This window comes from Hemitrygon akajei, chromosome 14 (genome assembly GCF_048418815.1).
Source record: "Hemitrygon akajei chromosome 14, sHemAka1.3, whole genome shotgun sequence".
NCBI classification, from domain to species: Eukaryota; Metazoa; Chordata; class Chondrichthyes; order Myliobatiformes; family Dasyatidae; genus Hemitrygon; species Hemitrygon akajei.
This window is the reverse complement of record NC_133137.1, coordinates 55,606,646-55,624,089: the sequence shown is the minus strand read 5'-3', so window position 1 is coordinate 55,624,089 and position 17,444 is coordinate 55,606,646. Positions and strand designations below refer to the sequence as shown.

At 42.4% G+C, this 17,444-nt stretch overlaps 1 pseudogene; it reads right to left on the bottom strand.

The window, feature by feature from the left end:
* LOC140738598 (ATP-sensitive inward rectifier potassium channel 8 pseudogene) overlaps nt 1–16,966 on the bottom strand; it is a 35,601-nt pseudogene extending 18,635 nt beyond the window's left edge.
* Nucleotides 16,967–17,444: the final 478 nt, after the last annotated feature.

Genomic DNA, 17,444 nt, shown 5'->3' with positions numbered 1-17,444 from the left:
CATCAACAACTCATCACCATAGCAACCCTGGCCTCACTCTACCAGAGATATTCCCACTCCATCCCTCACCTGCCCTCCCAGGGACTTAAGACCAGAATCAGAATCAGAATCAGAATTAGATTAATATCACTGGCAAATGCCGTGAAATTTGCTAAATAGTGGCACCAGTATAATGCAATGCATGAAAATACAGAAAAAAGTAATTAATTACAGTAATATATATATGCATATTAAATTATTAAATTAAAAATAGTACAAACACAGAAATAATATTTTTTAAAAGTGAGGTAGTGTTCATGGGTTCAGTGTCCATTCAGGAATCAGGAAAAGAAGCTGTTCCTGAATCACTGAGTGTGTGCCTTCAGGCTTCTGTACTCCCTCCCGATGGTAACAGAGAGAAAAGGACAGGTCCTGGGTAACGGCAGTCCTTAATGATAGACAGCGCCTTTCTGAAGAACTGCTCCTTGAAGATGTCTTGGATACTACTGAGACTAGTACCCAAGGCCGAGCTGATTAATTTTACAACTCTCTGTAGTTTCTTTCAATCCTGTGCAGTGGCCCCTCCCACCCCTATACCAGATGGTGATGCAGCCTGTCAAAATGTTGCCATGGTACATCTGTAGAAGTTTTCAAGTATTTTAAGTAACAAACCAAATCTCCTCAAACTCCTAAGAAATATAGCCACTGTCTTTCCTTCTTTATAGCTGCATTGATATATTGGGACCCGGTTAAATCCTCAGAAATCTTGACAACCAGGGACTTGAAATTGCTCACTCTCTCCACCTCTGATTCCTCTATCAGGATTGGTTCATATTCCCTCAACTTACCCTTCCTGAAGTCCACAGTTAGCTCTTTGGCCTTACTGACGTTGAGTGTAAGGTTGTTGCTGTGACATCACTCCACTAGCTGGTATATCTCACTCCTGTACGCCCTCTTGTCTCCATCTGAGATTCTACCAAAAATGTTTGTATCATCAGCAAATTTATAGATGACGTTTGAGCTATACCTAGCCAAACAGTCATGAGTATGGAGAGAGTAGAGCAGTGGGTTAAGCACACATTTCTGAGGTGCACCAGTGTTGATCAGCAGCAAGGAGGAGATATTATTACCAATCCACACAGATTGTGGTTTTCTGATTAGGAAATCAAGGATCCAATTGCAGAGAGAGGAACAGAGCCCAGTTTCTGTAGTTTATCAATCAGGTCTCTGGGAATGATGGTGTTAAACACTGAGCTTTAGTCAATAAACAGCATACTGACATAGGTGTTGGTATTGTCCAGGTAATCTAAGGAAATGTGAAAAACCATTCATATTGCATATGTCATAGACCCACTGTGGCAATAGGCAAATTGCAAAGGGTCGAGATTCTTATCTTCTCTTTTCACTTAATAAGTTTTGATGAAGGGCCATTAACATTAAATAATAACTATTACTTTTACCTGTTTTGTTTTTCCTGCATTTTCTGTTTTTAATCTTCATTTCCAGCACCTGAGATTTTTTGATAAACTCCTACATAGTCAGTTACAATGGTTACAGAATCAGAAGCAAGTTTCAAACTCGTACCAGCCTTTTGAAGGAAGATGATTTCAATTGTGGTGAAGGGGTGTTCACTTATCTGTCTACATCCATTGGGTTGGTTCTTTCAGTGAAAGACTGAGCTTTCAATGTATCAGCATTTGTGGCAAATGAACCAACAGCAGCTAGTCTGACAAATGGTAGCTACAATAAATGTCAGCATATCACCAACAGCCTATCCCAAAGACAAACTGTACCATATGTTTTTGTCCACTGTGAGCCCTGCCCTGCATAGTATAAAAAACTTAACATCGTAGATTAAATTACAATGTCACCTTGACATTGCTATCACGTTGGAAACTTAACTCGCTCAGAATGAGCCTGAGAACTTAATATTCCAGACTTTAAAATATTCAAGAGAGTGAATGATGTGAAACAGGAAGCTTTATTAAATAAGAGTCTGATTGCAGTCCTAGAAAGCAGTGCCCAGTAGAATTTGTTAGAGAGAGGTTTCAGATTACGTATTGCGATTACACTACAAATCAATGAGTAATGAGAATTAACTGAGGATAAAACTCCTAGGCTATTTAGAGAGGAATATTATAGTATGAAACTTAGACAACTTAGAATCTTTAGCTTGTGGTAGACTAGGCTGAAGTATTATTGGTAGCAAAAGTGAGAAAGTGTTTGCAGAATTATCTAAGGGGATTTCTTTGGCTAGAATATCTCATGACTTCAGCAAACCATTTCTGGTGTTTTCAATTTCAAATTCAGCTCATTGTCATTCAACCATACACATGTATACCTACCAAATGAAACAAGGTTCCTCCAGACCAAGTTTCACACCACCATACATATACTGTAGCTCACACACTTAAGTTACTATTACCACTAGTAAATTAAAAATTATGGTGGTATGTTAGTGTAATGGTTAGCACAATGCTCTGTAGTACCAGTGACCTGGGTTCAATTCCTGCTGCTGCCTGTAAGGAATTTGTACATTCTCCCCGTGACCGCGTGGGTTTCCTTCAGGTGCTCTAGTTTCCTCCCACAGTCCAACGACATACCGGTTGGTAGATTATTTGGTCATTGTAAATTTTCCTTTGAGGCTAGGGTTAAAAAAACAAATCAAGGGATTGCTGCATGGGATGGCTCTAAGGGCCAGAACAGCCTATACTGTGCTGCATTTCAGTAAATAAGATAAATAAAAATAAATAATAAGAGGCATTTGCGACACATATTAAGAAGTAACTCATGTAATGCTACTGGTGCTTTACGCATGATGAGACCTGAGTGGTGATAGAGAATTCAGTAGCCTTACAGCCTGGGGGATAAAGCTGTTTCCCATCCTAACAGTTCCTGTCCTAATGCTATGGTACCTCCTGCCCGATGGTAGGGAGTCAAGGAGATTGTTGGATGGATGGGAGGGATCATTGCTGGTGCTAAAGGTCTTGTGTAAGCAGCACTCCTGGTAAATATCTCCGATGGATGGAAGAGAGACTCCAATGATCCTCTCAGCAGTTCTCACAATCCTTTGTAGGAACTTATAATTCTCATACCAGACAGTTATACAGGTGGTTAGGACACTCTGGATTGTGCTCCTGTAAAAGTTATATAGAATGGGGGAGGAGGGAAGCCTCATTCTCCTCGATCTCCTCAGGAAGTGGAGACACTGCCACGCTTTCTTCACCAAAGAGGTGGTGTTGAGGGAACAGATGAGATTGTCCATATGTGCACTCCCAGCACAAGAGATCTTTACCAGTCTGGGACAGATGAAGGGTCTCCTCAAAGGTATTAATTCTAGGGGATTTCAGAGCCGTGCAGAAACTATAAACAATCAGGCTGTTGGAGATAAAAGTGCACATTAGGAAGCAGTCAGTTCAACAGTCCTTGATTTACCTTTTCCACCCACCACTTTCCAGATTCCCATTTCATTCCCCATCACCCACCCACCCTCACCTGTCTCACCTATCACCTGCCGGCTTGTACTTCTACCCTCCCCCCCCACCCAAAATCTTCTTATTCTGGCTTCTTCCCCCTTCCTTTCCAGTCCTGATGAAGGTTCTTGGCTGAAACATTGACTGTTAATTCCCCTACCTGACCTGCTGAGATCCTGCAGCATTTTGTATATGTTGATGTTACCTGTTTATGGTGTGGCTGATGCAAGCATTATTGCAGACTCTCAATCAGACATGGACATAATCCATAGGACGGAGGTGCTCGACGAAGCGGTCCCCCAACCTGCATCAGGTCTCGCTGAGGTAGAGGAGGCTGCATCGGCGAGACCCAACGCAGATTGGGGGACCACTTCGTCGAGCACCTCCACTCCAAACGTCACAACAGACAGGATGTCCCAGTTGCCACCCACTTCAACTCTGCTTCACATTCCCATTCGGATATGTCCATACATGGCCTCCTCTACTGCCATGATGAGGCCAAACTCAGATTGGAGGAGCAACACCTCATATACCGTCTGGGTAGTCTCCAGCCCCTTGGTATGAACATCAAATTCTCCAACTTCCGGTAATTCCCTCCCTCTCCCTTCCCCCATCCCACTTTCACCCTGCCTCCTCATCTAGCTGCCTATCACCTCTCTCATGACTCTGCCTTCTTCAACTACCCATAGTGCTTTCCCCTTACATTCCTTCTTCACCTCTCCGGCCTATCCCCTCCCTGCTTCCCCTCCCCCACCCCTTGATCTTTCCTCTGATTGGTTTTTTACCTGGTACCTTCCACCCTCCCCCCCCCCACCTTCTTTATAGGGCCCCTGCCCCCTCCTTCTTCAGTCCTGATGAAGGGTCTTGGCCCGAAACGTTGACTGCTCCTTTCAACGGATGCAGCCCAACCTGCTGAGTTCATCCAGCTTGTTTGTACGTGTGAATCTTGGAATTCTATCCCTCAGAGACTCATGATGGGATCATTGCGCAACTCACATAAAATGCTGGAAGAACTCAGCAGGTTATTAAGCATCTATGGAGGGAAATAACCAGTTAACATTTCTGCCTAGACCCTTCATCAGGACCCAAAGTTTTGACTGTTTATTCCCCCTCCCCATGGATGTTGCCTAACTTGCTGAGTTCCTCCAGCAATTTGTGTGTGTTACTTAATGTTTCCAACATCTGCAGAATCACTCATGTCTGTAGAGTCATTGACTATATTCAAGGCAAAGGCAAATGGATGTTTTTAGACTAGAAGAGAGTGTGGGTTGCACTCATCTTTACTTTTAATACAACCTTTGGTATATTCACTGAAATCCAAATGGCTTTGGATTTTAGGTGATTTACTCATCATTACCTTGGACCAAATGTAGTGTGGAGTCATTCCTTGGAACTTCATCTGAAGCAGTCTTGCATAATTATGGAAAGCTTGTTTCCACTCCATTTCTTTGGGATCTGAGCTGGCTGATGAGGCTAGTCAGCACACTCAGGACACTCTGCCACAGGTGAGGCAGGAGGTGCTTGATGGAGCCAGGAGGTGGGTTTTATGGGAAGTGTCCCCTCCTTCGGACACTTATACTGAGCTTCCATGGGCTCCAGAAGACTGGATTTGCAGTGGCCAATGCCGTACTGAATACTCATGAGTCTGAGGGGGCCATCTACTGTATCCGGCACTCCCAGTGTGGCTCCTATATATTGGTGAGACGAAGTAGATTGGGAGACCACTTCACCAAGCACCTCCGCTCCATCTGGGATTTCCCAGAGGCCACCCATTTTAATTCCACTTCCTATTCCTATTCTAACATGTCAATCCATGGCCTCCTCCTCTGTTGCAATGAGGCCACACTCAGGTTGGAGGAGCAACATCTTATTTTCCACCTGGGTAGACTCCAACCTTATGACATGAACATTGATTTCACAAATTTCTGGTAATGCCCCCCAATCCATCCTTCACTATTCCCCTTTCCCATTTCCCTCTCTCACCTTATCGCCTTATCTGTCTATCACCTCCCACTGGTGCTCCTCACTTTTCTTTTTTCAAGGCCTTCTGTCCTCTCCTATTAGATTCCCCCTTCTCCAGCCCTGTACCTCTTTCAGTAATCAACTTCCCAGCTCTTTACTTCGCCCCTCCCCCTCTCACCTGTCACCCTGTGGTTCTTCCTCCCCTCCCCCCACTTTCTTACTCCGAATCCTCATCTTTTTGTTCTAGTCTTGATGAAGGGTTTGGCCTGAAACGTCGACTGCTTACTCTTTTCCATAGGTTCTGCCTGACCTGCTGAGTTCCTCCAGCATTTTGTGTGTGCCGCTTGGATTTCCAGCATCCGCAGATTTTCTCTTGGTTCTGTACGCCCTCTCTCCATTTTCAGCAGAAATAGCCAAAGATTCCCATGAGTTGTTTTGGATGTTTATACTGTTTCAAGGAGGCTCAAAGGACATCTCTAAATCATTTTGTCTGTCCATCTGGTTAGCTCTACCCATTTTGGAGCCTGGAATAGAGTGTCTGAAATCTGATACCATGTGCAAATGATAAGTACTGTATATCCAAATCAGCTGAATGAATGTATGTCTAGCCTCAATGCCTGAAACATCAGCCAGTGGATTTAGAGCTTTTTATTTTATTATAGATGCAGGGTAGAATACGGCCTTCCAGACCAACAGGCTGTACCACCCAGCAACCCACCTATTTCACCCTAGCCTAATCACAGGACAATTTACAATGACCAATTAATCTACTAACCGGAAGTCTTCGGACTGTCAGAGGAAACCAGCACTGGGAGTAAACCCACGCAGTCATGGGGAGAACATAAGAACTCCATACAGACAATGCCGAATTTAACTTTGAACTCCAGAACGCTCCAAGCTATAACAGCAATGCACGAACCACTACACAGAGTTAACATTCATGGTATCCTGCTAGTACTTCTGAGGTGCCATGCTGCACACAATTCAGATCTCAGACTGCACTGCTATCTGACCCTGGGCCTTGGTCTTTCTGAGATGGCCAAGGGCTGTGGTGGTGCACACGAAAGATCTCGTTGAGCTAAGTGCAGGTGTCCATTAGATTATATCCATAAACACAAGAGATGCTGGAAATCCAGAGCGACACACACACAATGCTGGAGAAACTCAGCAGGTCAGGCAGCATCTGTGGAAATGAATAAACAGTTGACATTTTGGATGGCGACCCATCTTCAGTACTGGAGCAGCAAGGGGAAGATGGCAGAATAAAAAGTCAGGGGGTGGTGATAGAGAGATCTAGCTGGAAGGTGATAGGTGAGGCCATGTGGGTGGGATAGGTGAAGGGCTGAAGGAAAAGGAATCTGATAGGAGAGGAAAGTGGACCATGGGAGAAAGGGAAGAAGGCGGAACACCAGGGGGAGGTGAAATGCAGGTGAGGAGAAGAGGTAAGAGGCCAGAGTGGGGAATAGAAGAAGAGGGAAGGAGGAGCAAAACTTCTACAAGGAGGAGAAATTGACGTTCATGTCATTAGGTTGGAGTTTACCCAGATGAAATATGAGGTGCTGCTCTTCCATCCTGAGTGTGGCCTCATCATGGCAAAAGAGGAGGCCATGCACCAACATGTCGGAATGGGAATGGGGACAGGAATTGAAATGGCCTCCTCTACATCGGCGAGACCTGATGCAGATTGGGGGACCGCTTCGCCGAGCATCTCCGCTCCGTCCGCCACACCAGACAGGATCTCCCAGTTGCCACCCACTTCAACTCTGCTTCACATTCCCATTCGGATATGTCCATACATGGCCTCCTCTACTGCCATGATGAGGCCAAACTCAGATTGGAGGAGCAACACCTCATATACCGTCTGGGTAGTCTCCAGCCCCTTGGTATGAACATCAAATTCTCCAACTTCCGGTAATTCCCTCCCTCTCCCTTCCCCCATCCCACTTTCACCCTGCCTCCTCATCTAGCTGCCTATCACCTCTCTCATGACTCTGCCTTCTTCAACTACCCATAGTGCTTTCCCCTTACATTCCTTCTTCACCTCTCCTGCCTATCCCCTCCCTGCTTCCCCTCCCCCACCCCTTGATCTTTCCTCTGATTGGTTTTTCACCTGGCACCTTCCACCCTCCCCCCACCTTCTTTATAGGGCCCCTGCCCCCTTCTTCTTCAGTCCTGATGAAGGGTCTCGGCCCGAAACGTTGACTGCTCGTTTCCACGGATGCTGCCCGACCTGCTGAGTTCATCCAGCTTGTTTGTACGTGTTGATTTGACCCCAGCATCTGCAGTGTACTTTGTGTTTCCAAGAAAAACAACATCTCTCTTTCTTCTGTTTGAAATGGGCAATCCCTTTTTATGAAGTTATGCCCCCTACCCTCATGTTCCAAATTGGTCTTCGAGGGCAATTGACTTTGCAGCATCTACCAGGTCAAGTAATGGTGGGACTTTCACCCTCTGTATCTGTGCTGGCTCTTTCAAAGAGCTATCTGATAAGTACCATTACCCAGTGCTTTGTTAATATCACTGCAAAAGTTCTCCTATTTAGGTATTCATTAAAATACATTTTGAGAGTTAATGTTGTGTCTGTTCTCACTGCCCATTCAAGCTGGCTTGGGGTAGTTTTAGTATTGTACAGAAATAAAGCTTTGCCAAGACTTTTCTGTTAATATGTTTTAACTGGTAATGTCAGACACGTAATATTTCAATCATTCCACAGATACTGAGTGTGCTTACTACCTATGTTGACTCTTTATGATTTAATATCAATATTTAAGTAACCAAAAGCTGATATTGCACATTCTGCTTACTTCTAGAAACAAATCAATCTCATGCTCAGGTACACATGACAAATGACAGGAACGTACAGCAATCAAAAAATAATATTTTGGAAATTTTCAACCTAATCATTTCCAACTGAATATTGTGTGCAGACACGGGTAAACATATGTCCATATTTTAAATTAAACTTTTCATACAAGATTTTGTGTTACAAAAATCAGCATTTAAAGGATTAAAACTATCATGATGTGTACTTCTTGAAGATAAACAAACTGAGTGTAGTTTCCTCCATAAGTATAAAGAGGGAATGTGATGCACAAGATTAATTGTTAGGAAGATAAAATCTGTCTTGCTTAGTGGTGCAAAACGGGTAAAACAATGATAGTCCTTTATATACTTAGCCACATTTCCTTATCTTATGATTGGTCAAATCAATATTGTTTACTGTGCATCACATGGTTCATCTCCAGGTATTGGTTAGGTGGGGATAACCTATTTGCTTCTATCATAACATACTTCTGTTCAATAATAATCAATAAATATTTTCTTCAGTTTAATCAGATATAGATGTATTTCTATTAGGAATCTTAAAGGTCATTCTGAGGTCAAAACTTGATTTTGGTTATCAACTAATTAGATTTGGGCAGGCACACTAAAAGAAAATCAAAAACTGCAAATGCTGGATATCTGAAATAAAACAAAACAGAAAACACTGAAAATACTCAGCAGGTCAAGCAGCATTTAGAGCAGGGGTTCCCAACCTGGGACCTCTCGGTTAATGGTAGGAGTTCATAGTATAAGAAAGGTTGGGAACCCCTGATCTAGAGAACAAACTGCATTATAATTTCAGGTCAAAGTACCTTCATCAGAATTGCAAATTGGACTTGAAACTCTCATTCCACAATTACTCCCTGATGTGTATCCAGCATTTTCAAATTTTACTACAGTCCACTCACAGGCTAAAAATAAAATTGCTGTCAGGTCCTTCTTCTGGCAGAAATATATTCCTACTTCATGATCCATTTCAACTAGTGGAAGAAAGATGTAGAAGTTGCTTGGGAACATTCATGGCTGATGATGTGCCAAAATATTTTATATTGGAAGTGTGGTCAAATGAACATGAATTTGTCAGTGAAGAATAAAAGACCTCTCTATGCTAAAGCTAATATTTAACGGCAGTTTAACAAATGTGCTCAGCTAAATTGTAGATATTAGTGGAAAACTTCTAATTCTGAAAGAGGGCATGTGTGAGATCTGTTACATATACCTTGTTATATCGGTTACTGTTTACTTAACTGCTTTGTCTGAGTATAACCATTTGTTAGTTTAAGTATTACCAGCACATGAAAAGGGGAAATAATGTGTGCAGTGTATTAAATATTTTGCTGCTGAAAAATACATACAACAAATGAGTTCAATTTAATTCTTGCTTAGGTACAGCATCAGAAACAGATTTATTATCACTGTCTTAGATAATGTGAGATTTGTTGTTTCGTGGCAGCAGTACAGCCAACATATTTGATAAAGAATATCTCAGATGAGGATGACAACTAACGTGGATGTAATTATCAATTGCATCTATGAAAGCATTAGCTTTGCCATTCATTTATACAGGCTATGACAATAATTGTGAAGTACTGTTTGATTTTACTGCTGTTTTACAAATTTATATGTATCACTTATATTTTCAACGAACACTTGAAAATTGGTCACTATTTTGAATGGAATTTTTGTGATAAATGTATCCAAATACAGTAAATGGATAATACTTTAACCTTTATTCTTTTTCCCAATGGAATCCACTTGTTCATTTTTTTTTAATTTTTAATTTATTTTTAATTAAAAGATATTTCAAATTCCAGAGTTTAATAAAATGGAGCTGCTGCTCAGTAGCAAGCAAAAATATTAAAATAACTACTACTAGATATACATATCATAGTAAGAATCTGGATACAAGGTTATTTTCTTTAGGAAAAAAATTCACTTGCACTAATATGGCATCATTCACAATTTCAGGATTTCTTTAAATACTCTACAGAAAATGGAGGAGTGAAATTGCTGCTCTGATTATGTTACTAATACATATTAATGAAACAAAGCAACAAAAACAATTTTGTAGTCTATTGCTACACACGTGTTACAAGCAGATTAAAAGATGTGCATAAAATAAAGCAGACAGTAAATCGAATTTAGTGTTTATACCCCAGCAGACTTGATTGCAATTAATAAGAGTCTCCCTATAACATGAATTTTACTCCATAACTAAAGTTGTGCTAACTAGGCCTTTCAATTGCCACTTATCAAATTTAAGAACAAAGGTTTACTGTTGCATTGCATATTTCATTAATGTATGGTGTCCCAAACATTAAGCAGACAATGGAACAGCTTTAAAGTGTATCCAATGTTGTAGAAATAGAAGCAGCGCAGTCAATTTGTGCTCAGCAAGCTTTCAAACCAAGAACAGAACAATGGCCAGGTAGTCTGGTTTAATGAGGACAAAAGACATGGGAGAATTTCCATTCAAATTGCAGATAGATGTTTTACTTAACATCTCACTTAAAAGTGCCTCCAACAGTGCAGCATGCAATGTTAGTTCTGGAAGCACGGCGACAATTTGTAGGCTGCCACCATCTCATCCCTGATACAAACAATGCATTTCACTGTATGTTTCGATGTACATGTGACAAATAAAGCTAATCTTTAAATCTTTAACAATGAGAAAATCTGCAGATGCTGGAAATCCAAGCAACACACACAAAATACTGGAGGAACTCAGCTGGTCAGGCAGCATCTATGGAAAAGAGTAAACAGTTGATATCTTGGCCCGAAACATCGACTGTATTCTTTTCCATAGTCACGGCCTGGCCTGCTGAGTTCCTCCAGCATTTCATGAGTGTTGCTTAAAGATTTAAAGCAATCCCTCAGTGCTGTGTTGGAGCAATAAGCCAGAATCTGTGTCCAAATCACACTTATCCTGTATGCATTGTTTTCTGTTTCAGTGCCGATACAAATATTTACTCTTAGAAAAGAGATACAAGCCTTTATTTCAGCCTGGAAGAGAAGGCTAAGTCCACAACTCCTACCTAACAGTTATGTGCACACCACTATATGAGTAAGAACAGTCTGATGTTAAGGAATAAATAGATAAATAATAATAAATAGCTGTATTTATAGCAATATTTTGGACTACAGTAAAAAAGAGCAGTGCACTGATATAAATATACTAAGCAGCAACAAACTATTTATTTAAACATGCAGATTTTTTTGAGACTCCACATTAAAGTGCCAAGATTTTCCAAGACTTTTCTAGCTGAGCACTTCTAGACAAACTCTTCAATCACTTAGGTACCAAGGTCTGTGGACCAATCACTGGGTGCAGTCAATAACATGGGAAAATGCCTACACTTCAGCGTGGATGGACTGGGTCTAATTGCCTATTTCCTTGCTCTATATTCTGTTATTCTATGATTCCACATTGCCAAACCAACAAGTTTCTGAAACCTAAAGCTGAAAAAAATGAATCCTCAAGTTTTAAATTGCAGCTGAAGTTTTGGGACAGCACGGTGAGCAGCTAGTAGAGCTACTCCCTCACAGCTCCCAGTAACCTGGGTTTAGTCTTGACATCTGGTGCTGTCTGTATGGAGTTGGCATGCTGTCTGTGAATATATGGGTTTCCCTTGAGTGGTATAATTTCCTCACACCTTCTCAAAATGTGGTAGGTTAATTGGCTGCTCTAGATTACCACTAGTACAGGCGAGTTGTAAAATCTGGGAGAGGTTGATGAGGGGAAAATAAAATGCCTTACAAAAGGATAATACAAGTGATGATTGGCACATATTCAGTGGGCCAGAGGGTCTGCTCCCATGCTGCATCTTTCCGTGACTCTTTGACTATGACCTATGGTGAAAAAGTTAAGAAAGCAAAGAATTACTCAAGAGAGATTAAATTACGGTAATTGCAAATAAAAAAATACTGTGTAAATGATTTGATTTGAACATAGCAAAGGTGTTGAATAAATGGCACATTAGAGCTTAGAAAGATATGGTAAAGAAAGATTTGATCTTGGGAACTTCAATAAATTTGGAAGTTCGGGTGCAGAAATCAAGAATTCATAAACTAGAGATGAGAATCTTAATTGATTTTCTTAGAAATTAAAAGAAGGTTTCAGATCTTTAACTGATTAGTCTGTGAAGGTTTTATTATGAGTTAAGAATTCCTCAAGAAAAGATGTGCTTGTTAAGAAAAAGGAATCAAATCTACTTCAAGAAAATGGAATAAATTGTAAACACATGATTCTTCACAGAGAATCCAACTGATTGGCCAATACTATCAAAGGATAAACTTTAGATAAACATGATAAGTTAAATCAAGAAGCATTGAGGTAATTGAGAGATGGGCGTGTGAGAATGAGCGAAGGAAACACTTGCACAAGTCACTCTGCAGTATCATAAGCACAAAAGATTGAAATCCTGCAACACACGCACAATGCTGGAGGAATTCAGCAGGTCAGGCAGCATCTATAGAAAGCAATAAAATTGGCATTGTTTCAGCCTGAGTCTCTTCATCAGGATGGGAAAGGAAGAGAGAAGAAGCTGTATATAAATAAATTCTCCAAGCCAGAACAAAGAAAAAATGGAAAACTACTGATGAGGAGACTTTTAAGATATAACCACACAGAGAGATAGCTGATGGTTTCATCTTAAGGTAGATCAGACTGGTCAAGGACACAGAGAAGCTGCATACCTCAGAATCATTAAAGTTGTTGCAGTATTGCAAATTTTCATATTATTGCAGAGTGGGCACTTCTGATTCGGGCTGGACATCTGCACCTAGCTGTAATGCTGAGGCACTGCCAACAATTAAATCTGACTGTTGCAACAAGTGAAGTCTGATGATAATCTCAGCACAGTTTGTGACACGGACACTCTTTCTTGACTGCCTGGCTGGGGCTTGGTGTGGCTGTGCGCAGGTACGGTCATTGGTGTGGGGCCAGAAGAATTATTGATTCATTCAAAAAATAAAATCGAACTTTCTCTAGCCAGGTTTGTTCAACTCTGTAATCCAGTAAACTGATCAGACTGTACCATCACAATCTTCACATCTCCAGCCTGTTCATTTGGTGTGAAATTTTTAGACAATTACTATATTTTTATACCAGGAGTTGGTACTCCCTCTTATGCAACAATTAGATTAAAAGTGGTGAGAAGGGTAAGTGTCAATATTGGAATCCAGAGAAAATGTGCAAATGTATGATTTTTTTCAGCCAATAGCAAGTTCATAAAGCTAACATTACAATTGAAGTCACAACCATTATATAATATGTCATTCCCTGCTTCTCTCTAAAACTCTACAGAGCAACCAAAAAGTTTCAAATGTCTGTAAGCAATTGGTGATCATGATATACCGATTTACAGTTGTGGTAGATACAGCTACATATTAGCAACATAGTTATCCATTCTAGGACCTGCAGAATGCAGCTGCACTTAAAAGCTGCCATCTTGTTAATATTATTTTGCCCAATGTTGAGAGAACTGCCAGCGATCTGTTTTCAAGTATTGTATTAAAGGTACACAATAATAAAATTACTGCAGATGCTGAAAGTCTGAAATAAATATGGACAATCCTGAAAAGATTCTACAAGTCAGGTAACTTCTGTGGATAAGGAAACTGAGTTCACATTTTACCTCCAAGACTCTTCTTCAATATGGAACTAGAAACCAGTATTGCCACAGTCTCTGTCACTTCAACTTGTAAGGTTAACTCTGTTTCCCTTTCCACAAATGCGGCATGAGTGCTTCTAGCAAACTTTGATTTCATTCAACTAAAGATGCCATTTATACCTCCTAGTTTGAGTGACAGTTGGAGCTATATCTGCTGAGTATTAAAATGGTGAAAAAATCTGTCACATTCAGCAAAGACATTTCTATTTTATCTTTTTTTAAAGCATATGTTAAACAAGTGCCACACTTTAGTATTTATTCTAATCACATGCCCGGACATAAAGAGCCAAACTCTTCTGTGGAGAGCTGCTACAGGCATTTTACTGACTGGACAAACTCTGTCTCAAGTGGAATATTTTGACATCTTTATTGGCCTTCAGTCTTGACACAGTATAGTTCCCAGTCCTTGTAAATTTTATAGGCATATTTGAGTGGAAAGAGTTACAGAACAGCAATGTTTACATTCCATTTGCTCCAAGGCTCAAGATGAGTCTCAGTGTATATTAGTGATACATAAGCCACGTTCTGAGAGAGCATTCTTCCTGTGAAAATCCCATATATACTGTGTCACAAGCTCAGTCTATTTTATCCTGTAGCACAAGTCAGCAGTCAACAAAACTCATTAACACGATCTACTGTATCTCCTTCACCCTTTCAGTCCCGTTGTAAAGGGTTTCTCCAAGTCCAATTCCCTTATCATCACTATCAAAAATCCTTCTCTACTGCACCTTCGCTTTGTCCCTTGCTCAGACACAGGGCCCAGACCAATCTTCAAAGCAACAGAGAAATCAGATCAACTGTTTGTTCAATTTATTTCAACTGAACTAATTAAATAAAGATAAATGGATTCTAATTTAAATAATTTCCACAGTCATGTAAACTGAGAGGGTGAAGAAAGGCAAGAGAAAAAGGACTGAGCTCAGAACTGGAAACTCGCCAAACTGGGGGCAAGATGCAAGGGCAAAGGGCGTGAGGAGAAACACTCAGGGAGCAGGAGGTTCCTCGAGGATGCTAGCCCGAACAACAAAAAAAAGTGCAGACTCTCTGTTCCCTTGCTTATTGAAGTTAATCGAGCATTGGATAACCTGTTACGCATCCTTCACCTCATTGGTTGATTGTTCCATCAATAAATGATGTATTGCCAATGAGGTACAAGACAAATTCTTGGCAAACAGCGAAGAGACCTGCGGAACCGCAAAGGACTCGCTAACTTTCCAATGGGTTTACAGAACATCTAACAGAAAAAAAAGTTAACATCGTAGAACCGAGCTCGTAGTGTAATATACATTAACTTCATATGGGCACAGAAAGAAAAATACAACGATTTTTATTAAAGATGTCTTTCTCAGTCTGCAAGTCACGACTCATTTGAAAACGTGTAAAATTCCAAACAAAATGCATGCACCTCTGTAAAATTCATTTCCCAGTCAATGATAGAATTTATCAGTATTCTGTGCTATCCGGAGTAAAAAACTGCACTTTATTTAAGAAAGAGTTGTTCCTCCTCATTGAGTTGTTTCGCCTCATGGAACTCCGCTTCCTCGGCGAGTTCTGGTGCGAGAGCTCACTCCTCTGCAGGGTCTGGATCAGGATGGAGGGTTGCTCATCCAGCTCCCTGGCCGTGCAGCGAGGAGTTGCCACTTTGATCCTGTTGCCGAACTTGGAGTAATCCACCGAGTAGGTACCGTCCTCCTCGGTCACGATCGGGACGAAGCGGTAGCCCCACAGGATCTCCTCGGCGATGTAAGACGTCCTGGCCTGGGTGGTGATGCCAGTGGTCTCCACTACGCCTTCCAGTATGACGATCACCTCCAGGTTCTGGTGCTGCAGGTCAGTGGCCGAGATCTCGTAGAGAGGGCTCCGCTTGTCTATAACGTGGCAGACGGTGAGCGGCGCCACCAGGAAGATGGTGTTGCTGTCGATGGGGTTGTCCACCAGGATGTCGATCTGGTGGATGGGGATAACTTCTCCCTCTGTGGTGGTGGTCTTCCTCACAACCTGCATCCGGACGGAGGCGCTGATGATCATGCTCTTCCTCAGGTCGCCCACTCTGAACATAAAGCAGAGCTTGCCGTTCCTCAGGCCGACCACGGCGTGCCGGCTGAAGATCAGCGTCTCCGCTCTCCGGTGAGCCTGAGCCGTCTTCATGAAGATGCAGCCCAGCATGACGGCGTTGATGATCAGCCCCGAGATGTTCTGCATGATGAGCACGGTGATGGCCATGGGGCACTCCTCGGTCATCATCCTGCCGCCGAAGCCGATAGTGACCTGCACCTCGATGGAGAAGAGGAAGGCCGAGGTGAAGGATCTCACCTTGGTGACGCACGGCTCAACGGACGTGCTCTGTCTGTGGTCCAGGTCCCCGTGTGCGAAAGCCACCAGCCACCACATCATGGCGAAGAGGAGCCAACTGCAGAGGAAGGACATGGTGAAGATGAAAAGGGTGTAGCGCCACTTCAGGTCCACCAGGGTGGTGAAGACATCCTGCAGGAAGCGACCTTGCTCCCTGATGTTCTTGTGCGCCGCGTTGCAAGCTCCGTTCTTGTTAATAAAGCGGGGCTGGCGAGGACGTATTGTATAGCGGGGCTGCCGGACGTTCTCAGCCGCGATCCGGGCCAGGACGTACTCCTCTGGGATGATGCTCTTCCTGGCCAACATTCTGGCAGCATAGTCCTGACTTCACACCGGGCAGGGAATCCGAGCAACGACTGTGCTTCCGTTGGACGTTTCAGCCTCACTTAGGCGCCCAACCTGCACATGAATGCAAGTACCAATGTCCCGCCAGGATTTCTACCTCGCTCCCCCTCCTCTAGGAGTTAAATCACAACAGCGAATTAAACCACCCCGATATCGTTACCTCCTCTATGCTGCTCAGGAGGCACCTGACAAGTTGGTCCATCCAACGCGGGTTCGCGAGGAACCTAGTGACCTCGGCAGTCAGCCTACCGCACTCTGGATCTTGTTCGCTCGCTGCTCCTAAATCTTGGGAGGGGTAGGGGTGGCGAGTGGGCGTGGTCGGGCAGGTTACGTCCATAAATGAATCCAATTTCAAACTCTCCGTTTGCCTTCAGTCACGAACCTTCTGACGTTTGCGAGAGGACTTCCCATCTGATGCATTTGTTCTTCAACACTTCCGCCTGAAATTAACACCAGAGGCGACTGACGCCGCGGTGCGTAATTTTCCGAGAGTGAATTAGATGAAACCTTCGCTGGCTGACTGCACGGGAGAAACCCGTTTCAAACAGTCTCTCAAACTTATTTCGACCCATAAAAAGTCGAAACGTTGAGAATGATGTTAAAGTTTTATTTGATATTGGAACTCATATCTTTCGCTGCCGGGTTCCACATAACAATGATGGTTTCTGTCGGCTCTGAAAGCTGAACAGCCCGGAGCGGGTACTTCTGTGACCTTTTCTTGTCTTTTGACCTGGCAGAGTGAAAGGACTGCACGCTTCAATTGTTGAAGTTTTTCATCATCAGTGTACACCCCCGCGTTTCTTTAAATAACCAAAGACGGGGAGCTAGCCAAATAGGC